The sequence below is a fragment of the Tauraco erythrolophus genome, chromosome 2 (genome assembly GCF_009769465.1).
Source record: "Tauraco erythrolophus isolate bTauEry1 chromosome 2, bTauEry1.pri, whole genome shotgun sequence".
NCBI lineage: Eukaryota > Metazoa > Chordata > Aves > Musophagiformes > Musophagidae > Tauraco > Tauraco erythrolophus.
This window is the reverse complement of record NC_141466.1, coordinates 18,766,789-18,789,314: the sequence shown is the minus strand read 5'-3', so window position 1 is coordinate 18,789,314 and position 22,526 is coordinate 18,766,789. Positions and strand designations below refer to the sequence as shown.

The following is a 22,526-nucleotide window of genomic DNA, read 5'->3' as shown; positions in this document are numbered from 1 at the left end:
TGATCTATATGATGGCAGACAATGCATGCTTAGAAGGCTTGGGAGGAGGAGCAGTTGATACCCCAGATGGTTTTGCTGCCATTCACAGGTACCTTGACAGGCTGGAGAAATGAGCCAAAAGGAACCTTCTGAAGTGCAACAAAGAGAAACGCAAAGTCCTGTGCTTGGGGAGGAATAACCCCATGCCGGGGGGTACACGCTGAGGGCTGACCAGCTAGAAAGCACCTCTGCATGAGAAAATCTGGGTGTCCTAGTGGACACAATCATGAGTGAGCAATGCTCCCTTATGGCAAAGAAGGTCATCAGAGTCCTGGCCTGCATTAGAAACAGTACTTCCAGCAGGATGAGTGAGGTGACCTTTACACAGCACTGGTGAGACATGTCTGGAGTGCTGGATCTCATTTGGGGCTTTTTGAAGTTTTGAGGCTCACCAGTACAAGGAGGACATGGACTTATTCAAGCAGGTCCAGCAAAGGGCCACAAAGATGGCTAAGAATTTCAAGCACCTTTCCTACGAGGAAAGGCTGAGAGAGCTGGGAGTGTTCAGTCTGGAGAAGAGAAGGCTCCGGGGGATCTTATTAATGTGTATAAACACCTGATGGGAGGCAGCAAAGAAGACAGGGCAAGACCTCTCAGAGGTGCTCAGTGACAGGACAAGAGGCAGTGGGCACAAATTAAAATATAGGAAATGCCATTTAAACATAAGAAAAAACCCCTTTTTTACTGTAAAGGTGTTGAACACTGGAACAGGTTGCCCAGAGGGGCTATGAAGTCTCCACTGCTGGAGATACTCAAAACCCAACTGGACATGGCTCTGAGATACCAACTTTAAGCCGACTCTGCTTTGAGCAGGAGGTTTGGACTAGATGATCTCCAGAGGCCCTTTCTAACAGCAGCAATTTGTGATTCTGTCAGGTCATACTTAGACCTGCTGCACTTATTAATGTCCTCCTCTCCCTCCTTTTAGAAATCAGAGACAAATGCAACGATTCAGTAATGTAACAAAAGCACAGTATACATTTTGCAGGGAAATGGTGTGGTTCAAATTCCTGATTTTTTAGAACCTGTGCTCTCATCCAAGTGGTAAAGCTAAAAGAGGAGATGCAAGAAAAACCAAACAACTGCTTGGTAAACTGTGGTTGACCACAGGCAGTTAGTACTAGCTGGAAATTCAGTGCACGCTCTTTATGTTATAACAACTTCTTGCACTCTTAATGCATGCTATGCGTGAGGTAACATTCTCCATATACAGGAAACTGTTATGAAGTAGTAGGGTGCTGTAAATTTGCACTTGGCTTTACCGATGGCAACTTCTCAGGGCAGACAAGCCCCCAGTTCCAGGGAGAGTCATGTGCCAGGTTTGACAGGCTTTACCGAGAATGATGGAAGAAGTTTTGACACACCTGCTAATGCAGGGAAGTGCTTTCTCCAGCTCTGCTGCTGTCCTCACCCATGGTTCTGGGATGGACTGGTCTTGCAGCAACCGATGGGATGTGTTCTTGGTCTGGGGACCTGCGAGATCCATGTCCCAAGCCCCTGTTCTGCTCACAAACTACTCCTTGAAATCAGTCACTTGTCATTTCTTCTTGGTTTTCCCTCTGTTCTGACCTGAGTCACCATACAATGACCTCTGTTCTGGGCCTCCATGAGCATAGCCCTGCCACGGCCTCCCACTCTCCCCCGTGGAAGCCCTGAAGCCAGCTTTGCCTGCAACAGGGAAGCCATAGAGGAGCACCATGAGTTCCTACTCCCTCAGAGCTGACGCTGGTTTTCCAGACACCTGGCTGTCGAAAGCACACAAGCACCTACTGTTCTCACCCACCTCTCTCCTCTTCAAAGCCAAAGGCATTCAAATTGATTAGTCTTGTGGCATACAATAGAACAGTGACACCGTTATGTGTGTTGGCCTGAACTCCCCTTCTCCTTCAAGTTCTCTCCTTAAAACAGTGGCACAAAGCTCCAGCTTGGAGACCTAGAGTAATCAGGTCTGGATTTAGATCCAGACTTCCTCCAAAGCCTGAGCTTGCTCAGCATCAGGCTCTGGCTGTCTTCAAACCGAAGGAGCAATGAGGCTGCTCAATCAGAGCCTGATGCCTTTAACACTGGTTTACTTAAAAGCGTTGTGCCAAAGGGGTACGTGGAGGGGTCTTAATAATTCAGGAAGTTCTCAAAAACAATGTAAGGGAAAATTTATTTTAGGCATACTAGGAGCAGTCAGTTTAGTTTCGCTCTGCTGAGCCATCCATAGCACTTTTAATCCATAATTTCCATTTATCCATCCTGCTAAAATAATATTTGTTATTCCTGCCACATGCCCTTTCTGAAGACACTGAGAGGGTGTGGGAGAGGGAAGAGAGAAAATTAGTTATCAGTCACCACTTGCCAAGGGTAGATTAAGCACTCAGAAGTTACACATTCATCTATTAATGACTCAAGGGAGTTTCATCTGTTCCTTCTCTCCTACCTTATCCTTTTTTCCTCCTGTCCTACAGCCCTTGTTCCCCTGTTGTACTTGACCACAACCCACCTGCAGTGGGCAAGTTGGAGAGTGGTAAACAGTTTTAGATTTTTCCCCTTTCACCATGAGATTTCATTTGGACTCCCTTTCCCAGACCTCAGAGCATGCTTGATTTCTGGAAGCAGAGCAGAGAACAAGGATAGAGTTAATCTTTAGCAATGTGACAAAAATCACTCTCTCACACAGACAACTGGAGAAGGGTTTCAAGAGAGCTGTTGTGCCAAGCACCTGATAGCGAAACCTGAAACTGCAGCCAACCCACACCTTCCTGCTCGTAGACACAGCTCGCTCATTTTCTCCCCAGCACCCTCTCTTCTCTACTAATTCTGCCTGGAACTAAAACGTAATTCACCACTGAGCATATTCTTACACCAAAATGTGCTCTGATTTGAAGGAGGCCACTACTGCCAGAACAAAACCACAAGCATTGCCACATCCCAAGTGGGGGCACCTCATCTCTTTTTTTTTTTGTTTTTTAAATTGTAGTTAGTAAAAGCACATCAAGCAACCAGATTGGAGAGATGGGATAAGAGGACAGGACACATGGAGATGTGACAGTTCTGGTGCAATCTAAGACACTGAGGAGCGGGCAGGTGAGCTGAGCAGCTGGGAAGGGAGGGGAGGAGGGGGCAGCAGGAGATGTGGAAGGGGCCAGCAGCTTGCACTGTTAATGCCAGAGTGCCAGCTGGCAGCTACATGTTGCCAGTTGCGTGTGGGCTGTGAATATAACAGAAGAGATGAGCCTTTAGGGGAGGAGCTGTCTGATAAATCATTAATGAATGAAAATATGAAGTAATCTGTCTGCCTAGGAGGCAGAATCATCTAATAATGAGCATGGTGGACTAGGAAGCTGGAAATGAGGTTTCTTTCTCACCCATAAGACTGCTGGCACACCAGCTCCTTTTGCTGTGCATGAGAAGATCCACCCGCCTCCTCACACTGAAGGGCTGCTTTCTTAAAATCAACACGGAAACCCCACGATTGAGATGAAAACACAATAATGACATTTACAGCACCCTTTGTGAAAACTGCACACCCTGCTCCTCTCGTGTTGCAGGCGGCACACAAAGAAGCAATATCCCTTCTCAGAGACAGCTTTCACTAAAACAGAGGGTTTCACTAAAACAGAGGGTTTCTCAAAGCCATAACAAAACCTAGTATGTTCTTTCCCCAGCGCCAGTGGCATTTAATTTTAAATTGATTAGCTACATATACAGTACTAATTACCCATGGGTATTTTTTAGCAACCAGACTTTTGGTTGGAAAGATAAGGGTGTGTCTGTGTGTGGACAGGGACACTCTGCTTTCTCTGTGCTCTCCAAAATGAAGAGGAAAATGCTCAAGAAACGATGTTGAAAGGTGCATTTGTGTTTATGGGGATAGCTGCAGGGGCACCAGGCACAGGCAGTTGGAAAGCGATGAGGCTGTCAGGGGAAGGGACAAGAGGTTAGCACGATTTGTTCTGCACAAAGACCAAGCAGGATGTGTCATGCAGCACAAAATCAATACAGGCCCTGTATGAAAAGGTAATCATTGATTTTGTACAATTGTCAGGCTTATTTGGAAAGATCCTCACAAAGGTGATTCCCAATTTGTGTGAAATCTTTAACTGTCCTCTTTTCTTCTGTCTTGAAAACCTCTGAACGTTCAAGGTTAAAATAGTTTTAAAATGAACACCTAAGGCACAAATCAACGTGAATCCATCTAATGTTGATGCATTTGTCAGGTAAGAGATACAAGTGCTTTATCAACCAGTGTACTTAAAATCATGTTTTTCCAGAGCCAAAGACACGTAGATTGCAGCAGAAATCATAAATAGAAGACACATATGGCCATGACAGAGCCTATGTATATAGAAACTTAACCAAGCACCTGAGCGGATCCGTGGAGTTTAACTGCATACCCATTTGTGGCGCTGAAGTCCAGTTTAATTATCCTGCCAAATGGCCCTGAGCCACAACAAGGTTCTTACCATTTACCAAAGGACCTGCTCAGGCAATTTTACATGGAAATTGCCTATGCCTAATCTAATTGCTAAGAAGTAGCTAAAATTACCTTAGACCTGGAAAGACTAAGAAAGAAGCAGGAAGCTCCAAAAGGTTAAAGAAGCTTCACAAGGCTGTTCCTGTAAATCACAGCTGCAGCGATTTGAGGATGAGCTCCCTGGAGAGGCTCTCAGTCACAGTCAGACACTGTTTTCCACCCAGCACAAACATAACGCAGGTGAGATGACTTACAGCGCACAAAAGTATGATTTCTCACATACATAAGCATTCTACTGGTTATTGAATACATTTACATAGTAAGTGGGGTTTGTAAATTATCCACTGATGATGTCACACAGATTTAAATAATCTGCAGCATCAGTCTCTGCTGTTTGCAAGTCGTATCTGACACTTTAACAGTCTTTGCAAAATATTTAACTAGGCTCCATTGAAGAATCCTATTTTTCAAGCTTTTGTTTAATCATAAGATGAGCAACATCTATACAATTTAACGTATGGACTGGAATCACTTAGATATTCCCAGACCCTTCCAGGAAAACAGTACACAACATCAGAAGGAATTAAAGAATTCTGTAAATTACAGAAAGTTTAATTGGAGACTGCTGGACATGTTAAGCTACAGTCAAGCTTGTTAACACAGTAAATGTGCAGCATTACCTGCCCAATAACCACAGAAATACCTTTGGTGAATCAGCTACTAGTTCATGTCTTGTCAAACTGACCACGAACAGATTTCTGCGGGTGCCATTACCAACAGCTACTTCAACACATCGTGTGGACTGCCATGGTTTCAACTTGCATACCACTTGCTACTTCACTCATGTGTTCTGGGTTTAAAAAGACAGGAAGGAAAAAAAAAAAAAAGCTCCCTTCACACTCCACCACTCCACTGACATAGATAAGCCTAGGACAGATGACCTGGATTCAGACTGGTTAAATACAAGAAAGGGCAAGTCATGAGCAGACAAAGCAAGCTCCAAGGGGATTTCTCTCAGATTTTCACAGTTTTCTGTGCTTCAACCAACCCTGACTTGCAAAGCATATTAAATTTGCTGCTCTCCCTGTCCAATATCATTACAGGACTGTCTGTCAAAGAACAGATTTCTACCAGAGCTGGTTATCAACCTGAAGAAACTATACAACTAATTGCCAGCTGTGCCTAGGGTGTCTTCCTCCTCCATCATGAAGCTGAAAAGATTTTATATATTTTATATAGATATATGTATATTTATTATTTCCCCCTGCCCCAATTTTCTTGATTTAAATAAAGAAAATTCTTGTCTGGGTGGCTAGTAGAAGCATCTCCAATCCAGAAGAGTCTAGAACTACACCTCAAAGCTCCTGGAATTTATCCCAGACATAAGAGATCCCAAAGAAAAAGAAGATAGCAAGACATTGACTATATTCACAGGTAGCTTCAAAAAGAGGAGAAATATTCCAGACAAAAAATACCATGAGAATTGCTGGTTACAGTGGAAGCCAAGCAGCAGCGGTAATTTGACACAAAAATTCTCCACACAGCAGCACTCTTAAAGCTCCTGCTGAAGCAGGATGGTGCCCTGGAATGGTACTGGTCTCTCACAGTATTGAGGAAGAGTTTTCTTAAAGAAGAAAAGGTGGTTAAAAGTCACAGCTTTGGAATTTTTTGTGTCTTTAATCAGAAGTACAACTAGAGAGATATTTAATACAGCAAGAGAGAATTTTGATGTTAAGCAACAGAAATATTGAATACAGCAATTAGAAGTCCCTTGCAATACAAGTGACTTTAAATGATGTCTTAAATAAAGGCCTCAAAGGAAAAATATATTTATCCTTTGATTTCTGGAAACTTAAAGGTGCTCTAAAAGGGGTCTTGCAACACCACAAAATGTAAAACTCAGGTTTTACCTGCATTCACTCAAATCACACGTGCACAAAAGGATGGGTAAAAGCAGACACAAGTTTGGGGACCTAAACTGGATTGGAAAAGCAAAGTACGAAAACTGATCTGAGTGTGAGCTCTTCCCAAAGACCCCAGGCTGTGCACAGTGAGCGGCTCGAGTGCTTTGGTCTCTGCCTGGAACAGAGCTCCTTCCTCAGCTCTAACGTCCACCTTCGGAAACATCTTTGAGGTGGGCTGCTCTCTCCCTACTATGCAACACATAGTCCTTTTGTACACTGCTGCAAGAGATGTTAGATGAAGGGTGCTACATCTTTTGCCAAGCATAAGCCACATGAAACTGCTCAGAGCAAGACAGGAGCCACAGTTAGGTGCAAGATTCACTGTCGCTGATAGTCAACAGCGTATTCCACACGCTTGACCAGACAAGTTTCTGCAAATAACTGTTTCTGGATAACAGCTATGTCACATGCAAAGGATGACATACACATGGAAAGCACGTGCCACGCTAACACAGAAATGATAAATACTTTAGCATCAACATGCAATAATTCTGTTTTACACTAGCAATGCAGTTTGCATCTTCAGTAAGCTCTTACTTCCTCAGGGTGAGCAAAAGGCTGCTGCAAGCAGCCCTTTAATACAACACAAGCTTTCCTTCTGCTTTGTCAGCTTTGAATAGTGCTCTCTCTCTCTCTCCTTTGAAACATTTGGCTTATGAACAATCTAATTCAAGAAAGAAAAGGAAGATATATACTGTCATCTACAACTGTTCGTGCCAATTCCCCAACACCATCTAATGACATACAGGAAAGCTGGTGGTTAGACTCAAACTAAGCCTCTCTCTGTAATTACAGGCAGTTACAGGGCAAAACTCAAGAGAAAAACATTTTTAAAAAGGCAAATGGAACGATCTTGGGCTCCTGCAAAGGCTTTTAGCAGATACCAAAATGGTCATAAAGGATATCTTGAAATAGGACTGTGGGATGTTGCATAGTTTTCCCAGCCAAATGCCACTTCACTCACATACAAATTCGTTTCTCTGTGTTTTGACACATTTGGCATAATCACCACGGTAGAAAACAATGAGCATCTACAGCATCTATCAGCTGTCAGTCTCTGTTTTCTGTGTGTCTACAGATGTATTTGGAGATACCCTGCTCTATAGACAGAGCAAAATTTCATTTAATGAATCTTCCATCAGCCTCTGTCTTACAAGAATAAAGACATACAGCGGTCTAAATATTTCTTATCAAAGGGAGTAAATGGAAAGAAATGGGGGGAAAAGGGGAATATGTTTGATAGTAAACTGTACGCAGAGAGAGACTAATGCCCTAATATCGCAGAATTAGCCGGGGGCGGGGGGCGGGGGGGAGAATGGACAAAAACTCCTAAGTGTCATGCACAACCAACAAATACCACAGCAAAACGAGGACTTTCCTAAACTGATGATTCAGTCCAATTACAACTAACCAGACACAGCACCCGTCACAGCACTGAGTGCCGGTGCGCCGATGCAACCACTAGCTTTAAGCAGACTGTACTATAATTTGGTGTAAGTTCCCACTGAAAAAAAGGACAAACTTTTAACTTTTGACAAACAGCAAAAGAGAACCAGAAATGACTTGAAATCCTGTTTCCAAGTGTGCAGTTGAAGTTTCTTTCCACAGAGCCTTTTTCCTAACTAGCATCTTAACTGTATGAATGGGAAGGTTTGTTAACCAGGGACTAAAGTAGTTAACATTTCAGATCACGTCTAAGACCCACGCATATTTTTAACTAGCAATTTTACAAAGAATCTAAAACTCTCACGCTATTTCTGTTTTTATCCTTCTGCTTGTAAAGCCACTTGCTTCAATTATCATGATTTTTGCACAAAATCAAAGACAAGGTAAGAAATGCAGTTTGATTAAAAAAAAAACAACAAAACTTATGTCAGTAAATCAATATGGTCTGAAAGGTTGTTACAGGATTAGATACCACCTTGTAAGACTAGAAAGGCAGGATTCTCAGCACTCAGCACAGCATTCAAAGCCCTAGCAGACAGAACTAGTAGATTTTGAGACCTCACCTGGAGTACTGCGTCCAGTTCTGGAGCCCCCAACATAAGATGGACATGGACCAGTTGGAGAGGGTCCAGAGGAGGGCCACGAAGATGATAAGAGGGCTGGAGCACCTTTCCTATGACGACAGGCTGAAAGAGTTGGGGCTGTTCAGCCTGGAGAAGAGGAGGCTCCGGGGTGACCTGACAGCGGTCTTCCAGTACCTCAAGGGGGCCTACAGGAAAGATGGGGAGAGGCTATTCAGGAGGGCCAGTTGTGATAGGACAAGGGGTAATGGTTTTAAAATAGAGGGAGGTAGATTCAGGTTGGATATTAGGAAAAAAATTTTTACCATGAGAGTGGTAGAACACTGGAACAGGTTGCCCAGAGAGGTGGTGGATGCTCCATCCCTGGAGACATTCAAGGCCAGGTTGGACGAGGCCCTGAGCAACCTGATCTAGTTGGAGATATCCCTGTTCCTTGCAGGGGGGTTGGACTAGATGACCTTTGAAGGTCCCTTCCAGCCCTAACGATTCTATGATTCTATGATTTTGTATTTCTCACTACTGCCGTTGCATGACGTGATCAAGGATGCACACGATATTCAAGGCTTTTCAGGTTTAGCCAAGGGGAAAATTTCAAAGCAGACTTCTCCCTGTCTTGTAATACTAAATGAGCTGGGCAGGAATGACATTTACACAGTTGAATCTTTTATTATTGTCTCTTCTGTAAAAACAATAGGAGCAATATGGCTTGCTAAATTAGATATATTCCTATAGGTGGGTGGAGAACAGGTATAAAGGTCACAAGGACATAAACACTATTTATTAAAAGGTGGTATAAACCTCTGTTAGCACTGAAGTTTTCAGGGTGATACCTTCAGCATGAACACAAATTTCTCATGAATTTAAGCTCACTGGGTATTTTCTAAAAATCGTCATCAGTGATTTCCCTTATGATATGTCTTGGGAAGAGCTCCAGACCAGTGGAGGCTGCGTGGGACCCCTTGAAGCCCATGTTCACCATGGCTAGGAGGGCTGCTGCAGGATGGTGTGGAGTGCTCCCCGACAGAGCTTTCCACCTCAGCTGATGGAGCGTGACACGTCAAGCAGGAATCTCCCCCACCACTGAGCACTGGGCTTCAAGATTCACGCATCTTCATTTTTATTTTGAAATTAGTATTGTGACGCAGTACTGCAAGCATTCTCAAAACATATGTTATTGAATGATCTTCACACTGTCTTCTTTAGTTTCTCTTCTTGGTTTTACTGGATTGCTTCCCAGGCTTTCTTTTATCTTTGAGCTTAGCAAACTGATTAATATAAATAACTCAATGTCCAAAAATATTCAGCTTTGGTAATCTGCAATGAGATCTCTCCTCTTCTTCATGCTCCTTTAATACGCAGTTTCATTATGTTTGTGCCAGATGAGCATTTAAGCGAGAGGGAGACGTAACGAGAGACAAAGAACTAGAGCAGTGTGCTTATGCTATGAGGTGGAAACAGACACTTGTGCCTAGAGATCCATACCAAACTCTTACTGAAGAGATAACTGGTTTATATGCAAAGCATTTAGTGCCAACAAAGTTTCACAAAAGGCACAGAGAAATCTCCTAAACAAATCCCATAATAATTCAATCTTCTTGATGCTGCAGCATCCTGTATCACACACACATGCATTCCATCCTCCATTTAGTTTCAGCAACCTCCACTGTGCTTGGCTGATAAAATAATCTCCCAAATGACTGTAGCTCTAAAATCTACTAAATCTATTAAGTATTGATGAGGCAGAATTAATGCCAAGAGAATTACATTAACCACCCCCCTTCCCCCGTTTTTCATGAAGGAAACTCTCTAGAAGTAAAGCAGCACCATGGCTGTACGACAAAATACAGTATGCTCAGGTCAGGAAAATCTACATCCGTCCACACGATTTAAACTCTACCTATAGATATATTTATCACTACAACACATATTCATCTAGTAAGGGCCTTATCCACAGAAACAGCCTTATCTGATGCCCAGAAATCATGCTCTCCGTTCTTTTTCATCTTGGGTATGATTCGTGTCTTACACCAGGCACTGGAGAAGAATGCTGTCTCCCTCTGTGGCGTTCCTCACTCCTTGTGTTGCCAGGGGTTCACTAGCTGTAGGTGGATAGCATTACTTACTGAGACCCTGTTGCTGCCTGATTATAAACTTGGCACAAACAGTCCCAAGTTTGGCAATATTCTCCATGCTGGATGTTTGCTGGGAGATTTTTTTTTTCCTTGTTTTGTTGCTACTTTGGATATTTGGCATGACTTCAACCAAAAGTTTTCAAGGCATGGGAAACTGGAGTGATTTGTTCATGTTAAAAGCTTCTGGTCACCTCTTGAACAGCTCAAGAGCTTTTGTGATATGGACCATAAACTTTCAAAGTGTCAAGGCAAAATCTTTGTGTTTCGATCTCTGCAGAAAACTCTCAAATATGACTAAATTACTAACCTCTGAAAAAATAAATCTCCATTTGCATGAGCTCACTAAGGAGGTTATGCTTCCTAGCAACTAAATTCCTTGGAGATCCCACCTACAACGCCCCAGGATCCCACTACCAGCTGAGTGGGACTTGCCTGCTCCAAGCTGCACTTACAGTTTAATATTAAATAATCAGAGCTGGGCATGGAACCAGGTGCAAGGCTGTTCCGCATCTAAATCTGAACTCATAATGGGTTGGATGGTAGTGGCCCCTGCAATGTATGACATACAGGTTTTTATTCAGTCCTCTATAGAAGAGGAGTTTTTCCTTGACCTCAGAAAAGCCTTTAATACAGTTTCTCATAGTGTTCTGGTTGAGAAACTGATAACTGCTGGCCTGGATAGGCACACCCTCCTTTGGGTTAAAAACTGGCTGGATGGCCGGGCCCAAAGAGTGGTGGTAAATGGGGCTAAATCCAACTGGAGGCTGGTCACCAGTGGGGTTCCCCAGGGCTCAGTGCTGGGTCCAGTTCTGTTTAACATCTTTATCAATGACCTGGATGAGGGGATTGAATGTACCCTCAGTAAATTTGCGGACGACACCAAGCTGGGAGGCTGTGTCGATCTGCTCGAGGGTAGGGAGGCCCTTCAGAGGGATTTGAACAGACTGGATCGTTGGGCTGAGGCCAACGGCATGAGCTTTAATAAGGCCAAGTGCAGAGTCCTTCACTTGGGGTGTAAAAACCCCAAGCATCGCTATAGGCTCGGGGAAGAGTGGCTGGAGAGCTGCCTGGCGGAGAAGGACCTGGGGGTCTTGGTTGACTACCGGCTTGATATGAGCCAGCAGTGTGCCCAGGTGGCCAAAAAGGCCAATGGGATACTGGCGTGTATCAAGAATAGTGTGACCAGCAGGAGCAGGGAAGTGATCCTGCCCCTGTACTCGGCACTGGTGAGGCCGCACCTGGAATATTGTGTCCAGTTTTGGGCCCCTCGCTTTAGGAGAGATATTGAGCTCCTGGAGCAAGTCCAAAGGAGGGAGACTAAACTGGTCAAGGGGCTGGAAAATAAAACTTATGAGGAGCGGCTGAGGGAGTTGGGGCTGTTTAGCCTGGAGAAGAGGAGGCTGAGGGGAGACCTGATTACGGCCTACAAATACTTGAGACGGGATGGTGGGGAGGTGGGGGAAGGGCTCTTTACATTAGTGATGGGTGATAGAACAAGAGGAAATGGGTATAAGCTTAGTCAGGGGAGATTCAGGTTGGATGTTAGGAAGTATTTCTTCTCTGAAAGGGTTGTCAGCCACTGGAATAGGCTGCCCAGGGAGGTGGTTGAGTCCCCATCCCTGGATGTGTTTAAGAATAGGGTGGATGATCTACTTAGGGATATGGTTTAATGGGGATTAGGGACAGTTGGACTCGATGATCTCTAAGGTCTTTTCCAACCTAGAAATCTATGAAACCTATGAAATCTATGAGATGTAGGAAAACACTTGGGAAAATGACAGAGACTGAGACACAAAGATCTCTTCTGCAGAAGGCTGGAACATAACCTCCCTGTGTAGCATTATCTGATTTAATAAATTGAACACAAGTATAACGATGCTTCACATCTCTTGAGAGACAGACTAAATACAACCTGGTTGGGACTGGAGATGTGCAGCTCTGGGCTGGGGACAAGCCCCATTCCTCAGCAATCTTATGGACCAGATTTAACATTTACCACACCCAGTGGCACCAACATGCACATCTCTCACGCAGACTTGACTGTAAGAAAAGAAACAGATCAAAATTGAAGGAATTACAAGCGCAGCTTAGCAAATCTTGGTAAAATCCAAGATATTTTAGAATACTCAAGCATTTCCACACACTTTATTCCCAAGGATGCATGATAATCTTCAGCCCGTAGGAAGAGATAATGAAGATATGCAACAGAAGCACATTACGAGGTGCACCACTGCCCAAATTAATGAGTCTGGAAAATGAAAAGCTAGTAGAAATAGGACCAAAATGCACCAGGTCAGCCCTAATTACAGACAACAGCTAATGATTTTGGCAAAGCCTCTTGTGGGCATGGCAGAATACAGGTAATAAAGCAAAAGTTACAGTGAGTTATTTTTGCAGTGAGAGTGCATATTCCAAGCTCTTTGCAGACAATGCACAGTTGCTCTGTAACACTTTATGTCAGAAACCTGACATAAGAAGAATCACCAAGAGAAATTCAATAGCATTTTTGGTAGACATTAAGGATGTAAATAATCGTGTCATACAGATCACACATCCAGGAATGCACAGGGCATCATGATCTTTCCAAAGGAAAACAAATTTAAAATGCATAAAGATACAGAAAATCTGGTTTTTATATAATTTCTAAAAATCAAAGCACGCATTATCTGCTAAATTCTTGTTTGTTTAAAATAAAGAGAGAAGAAAAATGTGACTGTCCTTAATGGGAAAAAAAAAAACAAAACCAAAACCAAAACAGAACATCAGATGACTGTTTTAGCAGCTGAAATCCAAATTTTCCATGATACAGCTGAGCAACTAGGAATAACTGAAACCATTGTTTAAGATGTACAGTTGCTTCTAATGTACAGAGAAGTGTGCAGATAGGAGCACAGCATGTCCGATTTCAGCTGAAACAACAAAAAGCCCCGAACCTGGGGAGGTACTCCTGCCTAAATTCAAAGTGAAAAGAGCAGTGGACTTCCAAGCCCTGAGGTATACATTCAGCTTCAAGCCTGTATTTGAAGCATTCACAGCTTTCCCGGGAAGAGGGAATCTATAGGAAAAGGCCGAGCACACAGTGGCACACCTGGCGCAGGAAGATGCAGGTCAGGTTTACGATACAGCAGCCCCTCTATTCACTTCACAGCCTGATCCTCCTGATCTTAATGGCTGTAACCAACTACAGGGTCTAGACGGACAGGGACAGAACAGCGTAAGTCATGCTTAGAAATATAAAAAACTCTTACAAAGAGCAAGAATTTCAAGGGGAGTCTGGACTGGCAAAGAGCAGTCTGACTAGGAAAAAAAACCCAAACCACTGGTCACCCCAAGGTTTTCTGTCCTATGTCAGCCATGCTTCTTGTGACTCCTTGCAGTCATGTAAGTATTTGATGTGGAGGGATGGCCATTCCATGATCCCCTGCTGAACGCTGTACCCGATGCAAGACAGGTCAAACCCGTAGTGCCACGCAAATATCGGCTCTGACATGCACAAGGCTGCTTTACAGAAGTCTCATCAAAAGAAGTCTCTTCTCACACTGCTCAGAAAGATGTCATCGGCTGAGCTGAGGGAGTTTTAAATTCAGCCAAGATTTCCCTCCCAGCATTCAAGTACGCTTCTCTAATCAGCTCCTAAGACCACTATGAATTTTTGATCTAGTGGCTGCATGACCTTTTCTAGGACTTTGATACAAGATGAATAAATAACCACTGAGCCTCTGAGCTCAGCTGCTACGTCAAGATAAATTCAAAATGTTCTCTTGATATCCAGTCCTTCTTGGATTCAGTGGGTTAGGGACAGAGACTGGGCAAAACCGCTTCCTTGTCTTACATTTTTTGTAATTATTTTCAAACTCTCTGGGAATTTGGAATGCTATAGGCAAACCTACAGTAGGGTCACAGATATTTCAGAGATCCTTACAGATGAGAAACTCAAGGTTCCTGATCATTCCACCTCAAAATAAGATTTTGCAAACAGTTTCAAGTGGGAAGAGGGGAAGGAACAGCTGTGAAAATAAGCAAAATTTGCAGTTTGTTTACATATTATATTAGAATGGTTCCAGGAAAACAATACTAAATTCTGGGGCAAAATCATGGAGCATGGAGTGGCACAAATCCAGCTCCAGACTAGCTTGAAGAAATTCCAGGATGTGTACAATCCAGCAATGAGAAGTGTCTCTTTTCATTGGCTCGTATCTCTAAGCAAGTCAGGAAAACAGGTAGTTTTCAGGAGCATCAGTTTGTCAGCTAACCTTCTCCCAAGTTTTCAGTCAGTCAAGTCAAGCGGCCGTGCCTGAACATGGAGTTGTTGTGACCCAAATGCAAGACCAGACATTTAACCTTGTTGCGCTTCAGACAATTGGCCTCAGCCCATCAATCCAGTCTGTCCAGATCCCTCTGCAAAGCCTTCCTACCTTCAAGATTAACACTCCCGCCCACAACTGTGTTGTCTGCAAACTTACTGAGGGTGCACTTGATGCCCTCATCCAGACAATTGATAAAGATGTTAAACAGTACCGGTGCAAATACTGAGCCCTGGGGAGCACCACCTGTGACTGGCTGCCAACTGGATTTAACTCCATTCACCACAACTCTTTGGGCCCAGCCATCCAGCCAGTTTCTTACCCAGTGAAGAGCACACCCGTCCAAGCCATGGGCAGCCAGTTTCTCCAGGAGAGTGTTGTGGCAAATGCTGTCAAAGGCTTTACTAAAGTCTAGCTAGACAACATCTACAGCCTCTCCTTCATCCACTAAGCAGGTCACCTTGTCATAGGAGATCAGGTTAGTCAAGCAGGACTTGCCTTTCATAGACTCATACTGACTGGACCTGGTCACCTGGTTGTCCTGTATGTGTGGCGTGATGGCACTCAGGATGATCTGCTCTGTAATCTTCCCTGGCACCGAGATCAGACTGAAGGACCTGTAGTTCCCCACATTCTCCTTCCAGTCCTTCTTGTAGATGGGCATCACATCTGCTAACCTCCAGTCAGCTGGGACCTCCCTGGTTAGCCAGGACTGCTGATAAATGATGGAAAGTGGCTTGGTATGGTATCCTGTTATTACCCAGCTGGCATGAATTGAAACTAATGAACTAATTAACTAAGGTATAGACCCTGCCTACAAAAGGTGGGCCATTTCCTCCTGGCTGTGGAAGATGCAATGGCATCCTTGGAGCTGCAGCCCAGGCTGGTGAGCAACAGCTTGGTGGCCGCTTCTGCCAGCTGCTTTAGTACCCTTGGGTGGATCCCATCAGGCCCAGTAGACTTGTGTGTCTCTAAGCGGTGTAGCAAGTCGCTAACCATTTTCCCTTGGATTATGGGGGCTTCATTCGGCTCCCCATCCCTGTCTTCCAGCTCAGGGGACTGGGTACCTGGAGAACAACTAGTCATACTATCAAAGACTGAGGCAAAGGCAGCATTAAGTATCTCAGCATTTTCCTCATCCTTTTGCACTATGTTTCCCACTGCATCCAATAAAGGATGAAGATTCTCCTTAGCCCTCTTTTTGTTGCTAATATATTTATAGAAACATTTTTTTATTGCCTTTTACAGCAGTAGCCAGATTAAGTTCTAGTTGGGCTTTGGCCCTTCTAATTTTCTCCCTGCATATCCTCATGACACCCTTGTAGTCCTCCTGAGTGGCCTGCCCCTTATTCCAAAGGTCATAAACTCTCCTTTTTAATTCCTGCATTCCAGCCAAAGGTTTCTGTTCAGCCAGGCTGGTCTTCCTGCTGTCTCATTTTTTGGCACATGGGGACAGACTGCTCCTGTGCCTTTAGGATTTCCTTCTTGAAGAATGTCAAACCTTCCTGGACTCCTTTGCCCTTCAGGACTGCCTCCCAAGGGACTCTGTCAACCAGGCTCCTAAACAGGCCAAAGTCTGCCCTCTGAAAGTCCAAGGGAGCAGATCTGCTGACCCCGCCTCCTTACTTCTGCAAGAACTGAAAACTCTGTTGTGTGATTGTTATGTCCAAGATGGCCTCCAGCCATCACATCAACCTCAAGTCCTTCTCTGTTTGGTCCAATGGGGCACTTCCCTAGTTGGCTCACTCACCAGCTTTGTTAGGAAGTTATTTTCCATACACTCCAGGAATCTCCTGGATAGTTTCCTCTCTGCTGTACTGTATTTCCAGCAGACATCTGGTAAGTTGATGTGCCCTGTGAGAACAAGGGCTTGTGATTCTGAGACTTTGCCCAGCTGCTTATAGAATATTTCGTCTGCCTTTTTGTCCTGGTTGGGTGGTCTATAACAGACTCCCACTGTGATATCTGCCTTGTTGGCCTTCCCTCTGGTTCTTACCCATGAATGCTCAACCCTATCGTCACCATCATTAAGCTCTAGACAATCAAAACACTCCGTAACATACAGGGCTACCCCACCACCTCCCCTCCCTTGCCTATCCCTCCTGAAGAGTTTATAGCCATCCATTTCAGCACTCCTGTTGTGTGAGTCATCCCACCACGTTTCTGCAATGGCAACTGTATCATAGTTTCCCTCCTGTACAATAGAGCTCCTCGTTTGTGGCCTGTGCTGCGTGCATTGGTCTAGATGCACTTCAGTTGGGCTATTGATCCCACCACGTTTTTTGGGGGAGAAGCCCTAATTCCTACATGTTCATTCTCAGGTGCTTCTGTGATTTCTAACACATCAGTAACCCTTATGTCTTTGCTGCCACATGGGTCTCCATTCCCTACCTCCACTGAGATGGCAGACCGAAGGACCTCGCTGGTACACTGTCCCTCAAACATTGGCGTAATGCCCCCAGGATTATCTCTAGTGAGCCTCTATGAATGCGATTGTGGTATTTTTTCCCCTACTAACAAGTTTACTGCATCTGTGTGACAACGCATTTCCTTGGAGCCACAAGAAGCAGCTTCTCTGATTTTGGGGTCTTCTCCAAGACTCCTCTCTCACAGGCCGAGAAAATGCAAAGTCCACACTGATCAACAGTGAGTAATAGCAACGAGAAGCAAAAAGGAAGCACTTTTTCACTCTGAGGGTGGTCAGACATGGGAACAGGTGCCCAGAGAGGCTGTAGAGTTTCCAGCCTTGGCATCCAGTTGAATTTTGAAAATCAAGGTCCTCAGTGACCTGACCTAATAGGACCTGTTTCAAGTGGGGGTTTGGACAAGATGACATCTGGAAGCTTCTTCTAACCAAAATTACTCTATGATTCCAAGAAACACGCTATACTTTTTATTAAGGCCAGACATGGAGACTAGGCTGGTCTCAGCTGATGCATCTTTGAAGGAAATTAAATCAGAACAATCTGACTACCAAGTCTGCTGACAAACTTTTTTTCCTTGGTGTTACATGGCATCACTATTTCTGAATCATGACTCTACTCCTTGACCTGTGAGCACCATAGCTGTGTCACACCCCACACGAAGATCCGCCAATCTGCAAGGACACTGGACAACTTTTAGGAATAAACTATCGTTACTACCACCAAAAAGAAAACTAGATATAGAACCTGTCCTCTTTTGCAGCAACACATCAGCACAAAATCTCATGGACTGATAAGCTCATTCTACTGGTCTGTGGCTCATCTTTGGCCCTACAATGAAATTTTAGTTAAATAATTGTTGTTCATGTTTTTCAGTATATGGATATAGGTGCAAGATTACAACATGCCAAATTGTTAGAAAAAACAAACTATAGACAGTACGGTTTACCCAGGTACTGTTGTACAGGACTTTTTGTGTGTTCGGCCAACTTATTTGTAAAATTCAGATCTTGGTTATCTTTTCTTATCTTTATATCTTCTGCAGAAGGTTAAACGATCTACATTTAAACATCTGCTAGCTAATCCAGATCTTTCTGTATGATGTAACTACATCTGTGTTTTTTTTAAATGGCAGAAAAGAACAAGTGTTCTTACGGAGCCAGTCTTTGATTTTCAGTTTTCTACCCTGCAGGCTATCCGACTCTGAAGTCTTCTGCCAGCGGAGAATAAGCCAGTTTTCATCTGCAATCTGCACATGCTGGCTGAAGGAAAAATACCAGTCCAATACCTTGCTCAGCCAAGGGAAAGAAACGACACAATCTTCTGCTGGCATTTTTTTCCCAAGGGCGATGGTCATTGATTGGCACCAGCCAGAACTATATATATTGACAGTCTCCTAGAGGAAAAAGCAAGATGAACCTACAAAACTGCTCCGGATCTGCTGCTTTTTTTTGCAGGTTGGAAGAATTTTCTCAGGATTATTTCACTCCAGTTGGGGCATGTCATTAATTACCTCCCGTTCTTCTCTGCCTCCTCCTCCTCACAGCAGCACAGCTCAGCAGCACAGCCACATCGCACATGACAGGCTATATTCCCATAGTGCCTGTAGGACTAGAAGTCTGTAGGAAGCTGCTGCCTTTGGAAGTGTTGCATATAGAACAGACAGAAAAGCAGCAAAGCTTGTCACGTGAGGTGGAAAGGCGGAATAGGAACACTGGTATAGCACACAGGAGCATTAACTACCTCCTTATCTCTCAGGCATAAGCAAATCATCCTAGCTCCATGTGGCGAGTATGCCAGTCAGATGTTCTGGGAATGGATGGAAAGATTTCAGAGCGACTGCATGCTCCCACCACTTCGGGAGGCATGTGTTCCCTCTACATTATTTTTCTTCCAGATTTTTTTATACCACTAGCATGCTTTTTTGTTCTCCTTGTTTTTAAAACAGATCTTTGTGTTTCTTCTAATCTAGGTTTTAGCTCAGCCACTCTTCAGCAAAATATAACAGCTACAAACACAATAAGGAGATGCCACTAGAGCAAATGAAACTACATTGCTCGCCCTGAGGCCTGGCATGCTGTTTTCTGTCAATGCTTCTCATACTGCGAGTCTCCATACCAGAGGAAGAAAATCACATATAATCAACTATGGCTCTGTATTTCCTGTCAGCTAAAATAATTAAAACTGAAAAAAGCTGAAAGAATCTTTCTGAAATTCCCATTGAAAACCAAAATTGATCAAGATAGCACTACTTACCAGAATTTCCCCGCCAAATAGAGCAAGTTTACATTCACCACATTTCCTCAAAAATGGCTCGAAAACATGCCCTGTAAAATAAGAGGGAAAGAAAACATTAGTGACTGGAACACCACAACTTACGTTACACTTCTTTCTCACTCTGCTGGTATTTATCACCAAACTTCCACCATTTTTTCTGTTTTAGGGAAGGAAGTAATTGGATTTGAACCTTCAGAACGAATTATTAAACTCTACCGCTATTATGCAAAATATTAAAATAATTGCAGGACTCTCTCAGATTGCTCAGACATGGCACTGACACAACAGCTATTCAGACTTCAGGGAGACGAGGTCGACAACACGCAGCATACAGCAAGTGTGCCAATTATTTTAGATCCAGTCTTAAAAAAAATCTGGTCAACTCAGTACCTCTTAGTGATTTTGTTATAACAAACTGGTTTTGAAATATGATGCATATAAGGTTCTCAACAGCCTCCTTGTTTGAAAACTACACAAATAAAGAAAAAAAGTGTTTGTGCCATGCCACATTTTTAGACTATATTAACTACTCAGTGTTCTCTAGAAGAACAAAGAGGCAGATGAAGTAAGTCAATGCAAGATCCAGTTTGACACACACTAGGGCCAGTTTGAAGAAGATGGAGAGCAGAAGTGACAAATGCCATCATTTTGCCAACCCTGAGTAAATTTCAAATGACAGCTACTCCGTATTTTTCCTTGAGGCGAAATCTTTGAAAGAACAACCCATGGAGCACAGACTAACAATGATGTTAAAACGTTTAGTTTGTAAACTGCTAGAAGATGGAGGAGCTATGATTCTGCTGGTGTTCAGGTTTGGGAGTGATAACTGTACGGCAAACAGAGAAGGACACACATTACAGTGCCCAAGTGTCCACACCAGTGAAGCCAGACTGAATTTGAACTGCTTTAAACTCCTGTTTCCTCCTCAAGCACACGGCTGAATTTTCCACGAGAGAGGCATCTGTGAAATTACTGCTGGATGAGTAACTTTACAGCTATACACAGATGACTTGGAGCCCTGCATTATTGATCGCGGAAACCTGCCTCAGCTGCAGAAGCAGCAGATCTCTGCACCGGCACCTCTCCTGAAGGATGCTGTGGGCATCCGCAGGAAAGGAAGGACAAATCACTTCTTAGGTCAAATTACTTTTACTGATCATCATTACACGAAACGTAGCTAAGAAAAGAAAATTTCTATTAAGGAATAACCAAATAAGTCTTCCTTAGAAAACATGACAACTGGATTACGCTGCTCTAAATCCTGATTAGCAAGCAGACCTCTGATCTCATAAGGCTGAGACTTCATTTTGGGTGGGGAGAGAAGGGGGAAAAAAAAAGAAAAAGAATCATTACAAATCAGAAGAGGCTGTTGTGAAAGATTTTAGGAACAGACGTTTTTAATCACAAAACTACAAATCAAAGCATCTCCTCCTCTGCTTGCTTTCTTTGTTTAGTGGTTGAGAAGAAAACCTGGGCATATCAAGGGATAAAGAAAAATCTCAACACCCCTTCCTCCCCCAACACCTTTCGTACAGCTTGGCAGAATGTGTGAAAACACTGAAAAAAAGATGGGTCTTAACTGCTTTGCTCAAACTTGGGTAAGGTGGTTATTATTCCAGTGCCATCCATTTCCCTCCCTAGCTTCCAGGCATTTGGCCTGGAAAGAAAAAATCAAGTCTAGAAACTCTACGTCTGCCTCTGAACTAATTGGATAACATCTGCATGCAGAAAAGTTAGGAGCTTAAGAAACGAGCCAGGTCCAAACCAATCCAACAGCACCTCGACTCTGGATTAGCTCATTATTTTCTTCTACACCAAGAGACTGATTTAATAATTTCCCTAGAGAAGGGACAAATAAGGGAAACTGTACTCTGCACTGCCGGTCCCATGAATACTTAAAAGGCAGGAGCTGGCTCCACTGCCAAAAGGGGCTGACCCCCCTCTGGCACTGGTGTGGAGCTTCTGGACACAGCCCCAGCAGCACTCCCTCCCTCATCCCAGCACAAATGTCTGTGCAGAAAACTATGCTGGGGGAGCAACTGGGATTAACATGGACTGGCTGAATTCTCTAGCCCAGTTATGCAAAGTAACTGAAAAAAAAAAAACAAACACCTGCCTGTGCTGGTGTTAGGGAAAAAGGGAGGGAAGGATGGACAACCAGATGTAGGGTTTGGGGAACAGCAGGTCCCCTTATTTGGCTGCAGTGCTGGTTTCAACCAACAGCAAAACTCCACTCTTATGGTACTGGATTGCAGGCAGCTGCCTTAATACATGCTAAAGGAGTCTAGGCTAAACCCTTTGTGAAACAATGAAAACTACTAAGAGGGCTCCAGTAAAGTGGGGTCTAGTTAAATCTGAGGCAGAGATACGATTTACCATGTGTCCAGCCTTGCAAGATCTTTTGAACTTTGGGGGTGGCAGGTAGAAAGCTTGAATCTTTTCTAGGAGATGCTTTTTGCTTCATTTTAGAAGATGATGCAAAACATGCCCTGTCTTTCTGGCTACAAAAGAGATGAAATATTTGAGGGTAGAGAGGGGCAGGGAGGGAGAAGGGAACATTTTTTGCTGCATAACTGAGGGCGAGGGCTGGACATGGCTTGCAGAGAAAATCAAAGATTATTCACTCTTTCTTTGTATTCAGTCTGGGGTCTGTATGGAACTCGGTTTTAGCCTGAATGATTTTCATTCTACCTAAGCACATAGGAGGAATATTCCTTTTTCTTGAAGGCTTTGGATGTTACTTATCTACAAATTCTGACGAGCACTTTTCAGAAAAGTGTTGCTGACTTTTGAGAACGCAGCACAGGAAATGCAAAATAAATTAATACAGGCTTCAAGGCACCCCAATTTTGGCTTCTTTTGCAGTTAGTATAATAAATAGAAGAGGTGACAAAAGGT

General features: G+C 43.7%; 1 protein-coding gene across 1 annotated transcript in view; it reads right to left on the bottom strand.

Annotated features, from left to right (window-relative positions):
• FYN (FYN proto-oncogene, Src family tyrosine kinase) overlaps positions 1-19,651 on the bottom strand; it is an 86,630-nt gene extending 66,979 nt beyond the window's left edge. The window contains exon 1 of the mRNA XM_086608103.1: positions 19,608-19,651. The gene's annotated coding sequence lies outside the window, so the exon portion shown is untranslated. The remainder of the gene's footprint in view (positions 1-19,607) is intronic.
• Between the last annotated feature and the right edge of the window lie 2,875 nt (positions 19,652-22,526).